The following is a 12183-nucleotide window of genomic DNA, read 5'->3' as shown; positions in this document are numbered from 1 at the left end:
AGCCCTCAAACCACACTCTGTGTACATGCGCAGCGCCCCTGAAACTCTCAATGACACTATTGAAATTCTACTTTGAAGCAGCCACATTTCTTACAAGCTTGCACTAGCATAATTTCCGGCATTTCTGCGTGGACTGCGCGTTATGCAGGCGAAAGCAGCGCAGAGCCCTCAAACCACACTCAGTGTACATGCGCAGCGCCCCTGAAACTCTCAATGACACTATTGAAATTCTACTTTGAAGCAGCCACATTTCTTACAAGCTTGCACTAGCATAATTTCCGGCATTTCTGCGTGGACTGCGCGTTATGCAGGCGAAAGCAGCGCAGAGCCCTCAAACCACACTCTGTGTACATGCGCAGCGCCCCTGAAACTCTCAATGACACTATTGAAATTCTACTTTGAAGCAGCCACATTTCTTACAAGCTTGCACTAGCATAATTTCCGGCATTTCTGCGTGGACTGCGCGTTATGCAGGCGAAAGCAGCGCAGAGCCCTCAAACCACACTCTGTGTACATGCGCAGCGCCCCTGAAACTCTCAATGACACTATTGAAATTCTACTTTGAAGCAGCCACATTTCTTACAAGCTTGCACTAGCATAATTTCCGGCATTTCTGCGTGGACTGCGCGTTATGCAGGCGAAAGCAGCGCAGAGCCCTCAAACCACACTCTGTGTACATGCGCAGCGCCCCTGAAACTCTCAATGACACTATTGAAATTCTACTTTGAAGCAGCCAGATTTCTTACAAGCTTGCACTAGCATAATTTCCGGCATTTCTGCGTGGACTGCGCGTTATGCAGGCGAAAGCAGCGCAGAGCCCTCAAACCACACTCTGTGTACATGCGCAGCGCCCCTGAAACTCTCAATGACACTATTGAAATTCTACTTTGAAGCAGCCACATTTCTTACAAGCTTGCACTAGCATAATTTCCGGCATTTCTGCGTGGACTGCGCGTTATGCAGGCGAAAGTAGCGCAGAGCCCTCAAACCACACTCTGTGTACATGCGCAGCGCCCCTGAAACTCTCAATGACACTATTGAAATTCTAATTTGAAGCAGCCACATTTCTTACAAGCTTGCACTAGCATAATTTCCGGCATTTCTGCGTGGACTGCGCGTTATGCAGGCGAAAGCAGCGCAGAGCCCTCAAACCACACTCTGTGTACATGCGCAGCGCCCCTGAAACTCTCAATGACACTATTGAAATTCTACTTTGAAGCAGCCACATTTCTTACAAGCTTGCACTAGCATAATTTCCGGCATTTCTGCGTGGACTGCGCGTTATGCAGGCGAAAGCAGCGCAGAGCCCTCAAACCACAGTCTGTGTACATGCGCAGCGCCCCTGAAACTCTCAAAGACACTATTGAAATTCTACTTTGAAGCAGCCACATTTCTTACAAGCTTGCACTAGCATAATTTCCGGCATTTCTGCGTGGACTGCGCGTTATGCAGGCGAAAGCAGCGCAGAGCCCTCAAACCACACTCTTTGTACATGCGCAGCGCCCCTGAACCTCTCAATGACACTATTGAAATTCTACTTTGAAGCAGCCACATTTCTTACAAGCTTGCACTAGCATAATTTCCGGCATTTCTGCGTGGACTGCGCGTTATGCAGGCGAAAGCAGCGCAGAGCCCTCAAACCACACTCTGTGTACATGCGCAGCGCCCCTGAAACTCTCAATGACACTATTGAAATTCTAATTTGAAGCAGCCACATTTCTTACAAGCTTGCACTAGCATAATTTCCGGCATTTCTGCGTGGACTGCGCGTTATGCAGGCGAAAGCAGCGCAGAGCCCTCAAACCACACTCTGTGTACATGAGCAGCGCCCCTGAAACTCTCAATGACACTATTGAAATTCTACTTTGAACCAGCCACATTTCTTACAAGCTTGCACTAGCATAATTTCCGGCATTTCTGCGTGGACTGCGCGTTATGCAGGCGAAAGCAGCGCAGAGCCCTCAAACCACACTCTGTGTACATACGCAGCGCCCCTGAAACTCTCAATGACACTATTGAAATTCTACTTTGAAGCAGCCACATTTCTTACAAGCTTGCACTAGCATAATTTCCGGCATTTCTGCGTGGACTGCGCGTTATGCAGGCGAAAGCAGCGCAGAGCCCTCAAACCACACTCTGTGTACATGCGCAGCGCCCCTGAAACTCTCAATGACACTATTGAAATTCTACTTTGAAGCAGCCACATTTCTTACAAGCTTGCACTAGCATAATTTCCGGCATTTCTGCGTGGACTGCGCGTTATGCAGGCGAAAGCAGCGCAGAGCCCTCAAACCACACTCTGTGTACATGCGCAGCGCCCCTGAAACTCTCAATGACACTATTGAAATTCTACTTTGAAGCAGCCACATTTCTTACAAGCTTGCACTAGCATAATTTCCGGCATTTCTGCGTGGACTGCGCGTTATGCAGGCGAAAGCAGCGCAGAGCCCTCAAACCACACTCTGTGTACATGCGCAGCGCCCCTGAAACTCTCAATGACACTATTGAAATTCTACTTTGAAGCAGCCACATTTCTTACAAGCTTGCACTAGCATAATTTCCGGCATTTCTGCGTGGACTGCGCGTTATGCAGGCGAAAGCAGCGCAGAGCCCTCAAACCACACTCTGTGTACATGCGCAGCGCCCCTGAAACTCTCAATGACACTATTGAAATTCTACTTTGAAGCAGCCACATTTCTTACAAGCTTGCACTAGCATAATTTCCGGCATTTCTGCGTGGACTGCGCGTTATGCAGGCGAAAGCAGCGCAGAGCCCTCAAACCACACTCTGTGTACATGCGCAGCGCCCCTGAAACTCTCAATGACACTATTGAAATTCTACTTTGAAGCAGCCACATTTCTTACAAGCTTGCACTAGCATAATTTCCGGCATTTCTGCGTGGACTGCGCGTTATGCAGGCGAAAGCAGCGCAGAGCCCTCAAACCACACTCTGTGTACATGCGCAGCGACCCTGAAACTCTCAATGACACTATTGAAATTCTACTTTGAAGCAGCCACATTTCTTACAAGCTTGCACTAGCATAATTTCCGGCATTTCTGCGTGGACTGCGCGTTATGCAGGCGAAAGCAGCGCAGAGCCCTCAAACCACACTCTGTGTACATGCGCAGCGCCCCTGAAACTCTCAATGACACTATTGAAATTCTACTTTGAAGCAGCCACATTTCTTACAAGCTTGCACTAGCATAATTTCCGGCATTTCTGCGTGGACTGCGCGTTATGCAGGCGAAAGCAGCGCAGAGCCCTCAAACCACACTCTGTGTACATGCGCAGCGCCCCTGAAACTCTCAATGACACTATTGAAATTCTACTTTGAAGCAGCCACATTTCTTACAAGCTTGCACTAGCATAATTTCCGGCATTTCTGCGTGGACTGCGCGTTATGCAGGCGAAAGCAGCGCAGAGCCCTCAAACCACACTCTGTGTACAGGCGCAGCGCCCCTGAAACTCTCAATGACACTATTGAAATTCTACTTTGAAGCAGCCACATTTCTTACAAGCTTGCACTAGCATAATTTCCGGCATTTCTGCGTGGACTGCGCGTTATGCAGGCGAAAGCAGCGCAGAGCCCTCAAACCACACTCTGTGTACATGCGCAGCGCCCCTGAAACTCTCAATGACACTATTGAAATTCTACTTTGAAGCAGCCACATTTCTTACAAGCTTGCACTAGCATAATTTCCGGCATTTCTGCGTGGACTGCGCGTTATGCAGGCGAAAGCAGCGCAGAGCCCTCAATCCACACTGTGTACATGCGCAGCGCCCCTGAAACTCTCAATGACACTATTGAAATTCTACTTTGAAGCAGCCACATTTCTTGCAAGCTTGCACTAGCATAATTTCCGGCATTTCTGCGTGGACTGCGCGTTATGCAGGCGAAAGCAGCGCAGAGCCCTCAATCCACACTGTGTGCATGCGCAGCGCCCCTGAAACTCTCAATGACACTATTGAAATTCTACTTTTAAGCAGCCACATTTCTTACAAGCTTGCACTAGCATAATTTCCGGCATTTCTGCGTGGACTGCGCGTTATGCAGGCGAAAGCAGCGCAGAGCCCTCAAACCACACTCTGTGTACATGCGCAGCGCCCCTGAAACTCTCAATGACACTATTGAAATTCTACTTTGAAGCAGCCACATTTCTTACAAGCTTGCACTAGCATAATTTCCGGCATTTCTGCGTGGACTGCGCGTTATGCAGGCGAAAGCAGCGCAGAGCCCTCAAACCACACTCTGTGTACATGCGCAGCGCCCCTGAAACTCTCAATGACACTATTGAAATTCTACTTTGAAGCAGCCACATTTCTTACAAGCTTGCACTAGCATAATTTCCGGCATTTCTGCGTGGACTGCGCGTTATGCAGGCGAAAGCAGCGCAGAGCCCTCAATCCACACTGTGTACATGCGCAGCGCCCCTGAAACTCTCAATGACACTATTGAAATTCTACTTTGAAGCAGCCACATTTCTTACAAGCTTGCACTAGCATAATTTCCGGCATTTCTGCGTGGACTGCGCGTTATGCAGGCGAAAGCAGCGCAGAGCCCTCAAACCACACTCTGTGTACATGCGCAGCGCCCCTGAAACTCTCAATGACACTATTGAAATTCTACTTTGAAGCAGCCACATTTCTTACAAGCTTGCACTAGCATAATTTCCGGCATTTCTGCGTGGACTGCGCGTTATGCAGGCGAAAGCAGCGCAGAGCCCTCAAACCACACTCTGTGTACATGCGCAGCGCCCCTGAAACTCTCAATGACACTATTGAAATTCTACTTTGAAGCAGCCACATTTCTTACAAGCTTGCACTAGCATAATTTCCGGCATTTCTGCGTGGACTGCGCGTTATGCAGGCGAAAGCAGCGCAGAGCCCTCAATCCACACTGTGTACATGCGCAGCGCCCCTGAAACTCTCAATGACACTATTGAAATTCTACTTTGAAGCAGCCACATTTCTTGCAAGCTTGCACTAGCATTATTTCCGGGATTTCTGCGTGGACTGCGCGTTATGCAGGCGAAAGCAGCGCAGAGCCCTCAAACCACACTCTGTGTACATGCGCAGTGCCCCTGAAACTCTCAATGACACTATTGAAATTCTACTTTGAAGCAGCCACATTTCTTACAAGCTTGCACTAGCATAATTTCCGGCATTTCTGCGTGGACTGCGCGTTATGCAGGCGAAAGCAGCGCAGAGCCCTCAATCCACACTGTGTACATGCGCAGCGCCCCTGAAACTCTCAATGACACTATTGAAATTCTACTTTGAAGCAGCCACATTTCTTACAAGCTTGCACTAGCATAATTTCCGGCATTTCTGCGTGGACTGCGCGTTATGCAGGCGAAAGCAGCGCAGAGCCCTCAAACCACACTCTGTGTACATGCGCAGCGCCCCTGAAACTCTCAATGACACTATTGAAATTCTACTTTGAAGCAGCCACATTTCTTACAAGCTTGCACTAGCATAATTTCCGGCATTTCTGCGTGGACTGCGCGTTATGCAGGCGAAAGCAGCGCAGAGCCCTCAAACCACACTCTGTGTACATGCGCAGCGCCCCTGAAACTCTCAATGACACTATTGAAATTCTACTTTGAAGCAGCCACATTTCTTACAAGCTTGCACTAGCATAATTTCCGGCATTTCTGCGTGGACTGCGCGTTATGCAGGCGAAAGCAGCGCAGAGCCCTCAAACCACACTCTGTGTACATGCGCAGCGCCCCTGAAACTCTCAGTGACACTATTGAAATTCTACTTTGAAGCAGCCACATTTCTTACAAGCTTGCACTAGCATAATTTCCGGCATTTCTGCGTGGACTGCGCGTTATGCAGGCGAAAGCAGCGCAGAGCCCTCAAACCACACTCTGTGTACATGCGCAGCGCACCTGAAACTCTCAATGACACTATTGAAATTCTACTTTGAAGCAGCCACATTTCTTACAAGCTTGCACTAGCATAATTTCCGGCATTTCTGCGTGGACTGCGCGTTATGCAGGCGAAAGCAGCGCAGAGCCCTCAAACCACACTCTGTGTACATGCGCAGCGCCCCTGAAACTCTCAATGACACTATTGAAATTCTACTTTGAAGCAGCCACATTTCTTACAAGCTTGCACTAGCATAATTTCCGGCATTTCTGCGTGGACTGCGCGTTATGCAGGCGAAAGCAGCGCAGAGCCCTCAAACCACACTCTGTGTACATGCGCAGCGCCCCTGAAACTCTCAATGACACTATTGAAATTCTACTTTGAAGCAGCCACATTTCTTACAAGCTTGCACTAGCATAATTTCCGGCATTTCTGCGTGGACTGCGCGTTATGCAGGCGAAAGCAGCGCAGAGCCCTCAAACCACACTCTGTGTACATGCGCAGCGCCCCTGAAACTCTCAATGACACTATTGAAATTCTACTTTGAAGCAGCCACATTTCTTACAAGCTTGCAGTAGCATAATTTCCGGCATTTCTGCGTGGACTGCGCGTTATGCAGGCGAAAGCAGCGCAGAGCCCTCAAACCACACTCTGTGTACATGCGCAGCGCCCCTGAAACTCTCCATGACACTATTGAAATTCTACTTTGAAGCAGCCACATTTCTTACAAGCTTGCACTAGCATAATTTCCGGCATTTCTGCGTGGACTGCGCGTTATGCAGGCGAAAGCAGCGCAGAGCCCTCAAACCACACTCTGTGTACATGCGCAGCGCCCCTGAAACTCTCCATGACACTATTGAAATTCTACTTTGAAGCAGCCACATTTCTTACAAGCTTGCACTAGCATAATTTCCGGCATTTCTGCGTGGACTGCGCGTTATACAGGCGAAAGCAGCGCAGAGCCCTCAAACTACACTCTGTGTACATGCGCAGCGCCCCTGAAACTCTCCATGACACTATTGAAATTCTACTTTGAAGCAGCCACATTTCTTACAAGCTTGCACTAGCATAATTTCCGGCATTTCTGCGTGGACTGCGCGTTATGCAGGCGAAAGCAGCGCAGAGCCCTCAAACCACACTCTGTGTACATGCGCAGCGCCCCTGAAACTCTCCATGACACTATTGAAATTCTACTTTGAAGCAGCCACATTTCTTACAAGCTTGCACTAGCATAATTTCCGGCATTTCTGCGTGGACTGCGCGTTATGCAGGCGAAAGCAGCGCAGAGCCCTCAAACCACACTCTGTGTACATGCGCAGCGCCCCTGAAACTCTCCATGACACTATTGAAATTCTACTTTGAAGCTGCCACATTTCTTACAAGCTTGCACTAGCATAATTTCCGGCATTTCTGCGTGGACTGCGCGTTATGCAGGCGAAAGCAGCGCAGAGCCCTCAAACCACACTCTGTGTACATGCGCAGCGCCCCTGAAACTCTCCATGACACTATTGAAATTCTACTTTGAAGCAGCCACATTTCTTACAAGCTTGCACTAGCATAATTTCCGGCATTTCTGCGTGGACTGCGCGTTATGCAGGCGAAAGCAGCGCAGGGCCCTTAAACCACACTCTGTGTACGTGCGCAGCGCCCCTGAAACTCTCCATGACACTATTGAAATTCTACTTTGAAGCAGCCACATTTCTTACAAGCTTGCACTAGCATAATTTCCGGCATTTCTGCGTGGACTGCGCGTTATGCAGGCGAAAGCAGCGCAGAGCCCTCAAACCACACTCTGTGTACATGCGCAGCGCCCCTGAAACTCTCCATGACACTATTGAAATTCTACTTTGAAGCAGCCACATTTCTTACAAGCTTGCGCTAGCATATTTTCCAGTGGTTCTGCGAGGACTGCGCGTTAGCAGAAAAACGAAATCATAAAGCATCGCAACCTTGCACTTCACTCTGTCCGTATTATATGGAGGAGCCACGCTCTGTTACCATCTCTTCAAGACCGGTTCAAACAGCTCGGCTGACACAACCAGCTATCATTCTTTGTTTTCACTGTAAAGCAAAAAAAGTAATCAGCGTCGCATGTCACCACTGCGTTCTTGTCAGCCGGAGCGGTATGCGCACCAGCTGCATCACACAGGGGAGGAGTTCAAGCGAATTACCGCATTCTCGCAAGCATGGTTAGATGAAGTGGGCTGAAACTAGTGTCTGAGGACGCATGTGGGATACTAATATTATATGAAATTTAATCGTCTTCAAATGACGCTGCCTACAAATTCTCGTTATACATATGCACGTTAACTGCAGCCAATAAAGATTATATTACTTAATTTATATAAAATGTATATTATAAATAACGTCGAATAACATTACCCCAATTATTTTCCACTTGGACGCTTTACCAACGTGGAATAATGATTTTAGCAGACAATATTTTGAACTTTCTAAATCAGAAAAGTATAAACCTAATCCCTTCTTATCCAGCGGAGGGTGTGAGGATCACAGCAGAAATATTTCCAATCTGAAGGCCATTTTTACTGCCTTCAGAATAATCAAAAAGAGCAGAAGACAAAGATATATTCTGCATTATATTTCCTAAGTAAATCGTCTGAATGCAAAGTTCCGCGTTTTTTATTTTAAACCCAGGAGTTTGGAAACCGGCACATGGGTTCTATAGTAATTGCGAGCGGGATACTTGGTTATAAGACTCCAAAGACCTCCGGCGCTGCTTGGATGTATACACAAAAACAATACACACACAAGAGAATTAAACCAGGATGTTAACACAGATGCTGCGCTCGCTACGAACTGCCAGTGTTTGTGGTACGAAGAAGGAGGAAGCTTCACACAAATCGTGGGGTTACAATATAAAGAAGAAGTAAACAAAAGATTAAAAAAGCGCGAAGAAATTCAGAATGAAATGATTAAATGAAAATACAAAAATAATGACAAACTAGGTCTAATTTCTTGTCAAATTGTCCAAACGGGAAAGTATCACCTCCTTGCTGTTGAGCGCCACCGACGGAACACTCACGCATTCCCCTTCTTCCCCCAAATCATCTTGATGGCTTCAATATCTCTCTTTTAAAAATCTTTTGTTTACTTATTCATATTGTAACCCACGTTTTGTGTGAAGCGTTCTTCTTCGTACCACAAAAACTGGCAGTTGGTAGCCAGCGCATCATCTGTGTTAACGTCCTCTTAGGTGTGTATTGTTTTTTTTCTTGTGTGTACAACCATGGTAGCGCCGTAGGTCGTCGGAGACATGGGTTCTCCCGGGGTAAATAATTCTTCTTAGCCAATCACGTGAAATGTCATGCCTGTAGGCTATATTGCTTCTGAGAACATATGCGGAAATAGAAGGGGTGGCTTTATTATACGCTTAGTTCCTATGCGACTACAATATCAACGGCATTAAATTGAATTGTTCGCCTGTGAGATGGGTGCTGTGCTATTAGCAGAAATGACTTTCGAAACTGCCACTCTGTTTTTACTTGAACTTTACTCGACGTTTTAATTGATCATGGTTGTCACTGTAAGAAGCTGCAGATAAATGCTACAGATGAATTTCAATATAGCACTCCTATTCAGTGGCACAAGCGCCGTTGCTCTGCATGCAAGTTGATTATATAAAAGGCTTTTAGCAAACAAAAACTGTCGCAGAATGCTTGACGGTCGCGCAATCGACTAGGTCCCCCCCTTCTGCAAAACGATTTGATCAAACACAAGATTGATCACAAATGCATACGTTTTGGGGCTGCATCTTGGTCTAAACATCGCAAACAATAAATATCATGATTTTATAATAGATAGTGTCACCCAATGCGCATTTGGCTCTCTTGTGTTCAAGTGCGCGCTTTCATTCTAACAATATGAACTAGGTTAAACGCTCATTTTCACTACAATTTAGCTCCCACTCACAGTGATATCTATGGTACTTGATTTGCAAGGCTGCCGCATAGTCTCCTCATTTATTCTGATAAGCGCCGAGACACTGATGAGGAATATGGTAATCATGACCTTCAAACAAAAATTGGACCCAATTGAACCACGGCTCAATTTGATATGCATTCTCCGCAGTTGAAAGTGTTTATGAAATACGCGGTGATATGTAAAAATCGTCCACAGAAACATATTGCATTTAATATCCGGGATTTTTTTGCAAAAAAATGTATTCTATAGAATGATGAGGAGCGATAGCAGCGAGCTTAATATTGTTACTAAAGGTAAATGTCTCATTACCAATTCTGATCACATCATAGCGCTTGAAGCTGTTATGCATTTTTCTCTTTGATTAAAACTTATCATTATTGTTCCTTGAAGATTATAAATGACATACTCGATTAATATTCTGTGTTCATAAACCTCACCAAATATGCACGCTCAAGCTAAGATTCCACGTCATGAGTTTATTTCAGAAATATGCTACGTGAACGTTTGTCAGATGTTATCTTATTCCGGAAATTTATTATGCTTGCTTTCTGAAAAGACAAAAATTGTTATCAATTTCAAGTACATGCTCAAAAATGCTCCACCTATTGGGAGATGGTCAGTATTTTCACACCGGTGTTCAAAAAACAAATTCTACTACAACTGCATATCTCGCAGTGAAGTGAAGCTGCATACAGTATTGGGTATTCTAGATGTACAGTTCGGGTACTTTATATTGTAATTCAGGAAAGCATCTTCATCAGAGCACCCTACTATATCTGTTTATACATATCGTGTGACGGAAAACCCTACGCAAATCTAACTCTTACATTAGCAGTTGATTGGAAAGCATGTTTTATTGTCAAAATGTGCCACCAATTCAAGAAATTTTATTACCCAGTTTCTAATGACCGATATAATCATACAGTTAGTCCTAACATTGTGCCTAGAAATTTGACAGAATCCAGAAAATAAAATTCAAGCAAAGTATAATATTCCGAAATTATTTTTGCCAAGCTAGCAAAAAAACAATTACTTTAAATACATATTTTTGCTATCTTGTATTGTGTGTTTTCACATCCAAGTTCAATGAATTGTAAGCATCACTGTTAAGTTAAGAAAAGTATATGAAAGGGAGGTACAGGTATGCCTTTTTAGTTAAACTTCTGCAACACACATTACTCATCATATGTATAATTTTCTCCAGAAAAAATTAAGGTTACCTACTGTTCCTTCGAGACTTAATGGGCTTTGGAGTTAAGTCATTTGCGCTCATCGAAGTGGCGATCCGTACAACTCGTTTCTCTCATCTTGCTGATGTCTTTGCCTTATAAAGTTCCTTTAAAACGGCATGTTAACAAGCACTGAGAAACAGAGGGGTGACCTTTTCTCCCCGCCTAATGTCCTAATTGGTTTGGTCCACCTTCTCGTGGAGAGCTGCTTGAAGAGTGTCTCCGGCTTGTAGTCAAAGCAACATCAATTCATCTCCCAGAACACCAACAATAGAATAGAGTGGCTTGCATTTGTTGACGATGAATTTGTTTGAAGAAGCGTTGCATTTGACTTGTGCTATTCATTACCCAGCCCGCACAAAATATAAGCTATGCACAAATGCGCTACAAAAAGGCAGGATCCCGAAGATGGGGATCAGATAATGGTGGGAGACGATTGGGCGCTTCCGTATGCCATGCCAGAGTAATCAGCGCAGTGAAACAATTGAAACTAAAACTTCAACCACTGCATGAAATTCGGAACTTAGCTTTTAGCAACTTTTGTGTTTGGATATATGTGTCACCAATCTCATAATAACCCTATTCCGGTTCCTTTGCGTCGCGACAGACTGTTATAATATGCTGTTTTATCGTTGTATTTCAAAACATTTTTGACAAGTGAATAAATACCGTCTTTAGAAAATTTTAGAGAATTGTGGTACTGGCGGCCTGGACACTACGGCAAATGCAAACGGCGTTCTTCTGCCGAGCATTTAGGAGTCAACCGCTATGAGTGACCGCAAAAAAGTGCAGATTGCATGTAGAGAAATCTATATTTCCTACATTTCTCGGAGCTGAGCGTTCCAATCTTCGTCTCAAAGATGCGGGCATAAATTTGTTCAAATATTTTATCACGCTTTTCGTGCATGTTGCGTACAATCGCTATCAATGCCTTTTTGTCTGCTTTATGTTTCTTCCTACTCATCGAAGCAATATTGAAGAGTTGGTTTTATTCTGCTTTATGATATATAACCTATAACAACGATTAGTGCACATATGAAATTATGTTTTAAGAAGTGTGCATGATATTACGAGAGCAAATATTGGTGCTGTCAAATGTCCTTGCTTTGAAAATAAACATAGTGCCTTCGTTAGAG

This window comes from Amblyomma maculatum, chromosome 10, assembly GCF_055883805.1.
Source record: "Amblyomma maculatum isolate TAMU_Amacu chromosome 10, ASM5588380v1, whole genome shotgun sequence".
NCBI classification, from domain to species: Eukaryota; Metazoa; Arthropoda; class Arachnida; order Ixodida; family Ixodidae; genus Amblyomma; species Amblyomma maculatum.
This window is presented reverse-complemented; position numbering follows the sequence as displayed.